This window comes from Limulus polyphemus, unplaced genomic scaffold (assembly GCF_000517525.1).
Source record: "Limulus polyphemus unplaced genomic scaffold, Limulus_polyphemus-2.1.2 Scaffold24, whole genome shotgun sequence".
Taxonomy (NCBI): Eukaryota; Metazoa; Arthropoda; class Merostomata; order Xiphosura; family Limulidae; genus Limulus; species Limulus polyphemus.
Window position 1 is genome coordinate 1,079,264 of NW_013665634.1, and position 1,512 is coordinate 1,080,775.

A 1,512-nucleotide genomic window follows, 5' to 3' on the forward strand; every position below is an offset into this window, starting at 1 on the left:
AAAACGTTTTATAATATCAAACTAAAAAACTGTTTTATAATATCAAACTAAAATAAAACTATTTTATGATATCAAACTAAAAAACTGTTTTATAATATCAAACTAAAATAAAACTATTTTATGATATCAAACTAAAAAACTGTTTTATAATATCAAACTAGAATAACTGTTTTATAATATCACATTAAAATAAAACTGTTTTATAATATCAAATTAAAATAACTGTTTTATGATATCAAACTAAAATAACTGTTTTATAATATCACACTACAAAATTCACTGTTCTAACGTGAACAAAAATTCTTCATTAGTTCAGTCTGTAGAAATATTTTAATTAAAAATATATTATCCAAATACTTAACATTAGCTGGTTAACTTCTACCATCTTTCAGGTTCGATGATAGATATTTACAGGTCCCTTTCCAGCCAGTGGGGAACATTTTTGTCTAAAAAACTACCCAATCCGGTTTTTCTTAATTTGAACTGTAATTTTTTGTACATCTTTATTGGCTAAAATGAAGGCATATCCCACACTCTTTTAGCGTTGGGGCTGCGAAAAAGTGATATGAAGTGGTAAGGTGACGTCAGGGCATCACGAGTTTAACGGATAAGCGCAAAAAGCATGGAAGTCTCCATATGACACGCAGAGGTATTCAGGAACCGTTTAGAACCACCTTGGTAGATATTGTGCAGCAAGCCGAGTATAATATTATGCCTGTAGCTGATTTCAAAGTATGCTCATCCTACTGCTGACTATGTGATGCTTCGACCTTCCCTACCGAATCGCAGGTGAAATCGTTTGTATTTCAATTGAAAGCTAAACATAAAGAGGTGATGATTTAGAGTAAAGATATTTTTCAGACTAAGATGGTTTTTCTAAGTATGTTGTCCAGATGAGAAAAAATTATCTATACATCCATCTCAAAGGTTTTAACTGTAAGTCTGAGATCTCATAACGCAAAAAAAAATAGCTTTGGGCACATCACAGATAGTTCATTTATGTAGCTTTTCGCTTAACAACAAATACATTACCAAATTTATTTTTTAGCGAACTTTACCCAACTGTTTGAAGATAGCTTTTCGATTTGCTTACTTAAGTCTTTATCAAGTCTGACATAGTTAAAACAATTAACACGAATTACAATCATTCGTTCTTAGCTCCGTTGAATAAGTAAATTAAAACTGCTGAGCGGCATAGAAGAGAAAACACTGAAATTTGTCATTTTTCTGCTTTAACACTTGAAATTTGTTTTTGTTTTTCTTTGTTTGTTGTTGTTTATGTGAGCGCAGAAAAAGTATCTGCGCTCTGTCTCCTCATGGGAAATCAAAACCTGGATTTTATAGTTATAAGTCGTAAACGTACCACTGACCCAGTGAGGGACCACTTAGTTTTGTTGTTGATATTTAACAAATATTACACGTCCGTGATAATTGAAATATTAGATGTGATGTTTGTATGTGTTTATCCAATTTTATTAGGGTAACGAATTTCTAATTTACAAAGGAAATTTT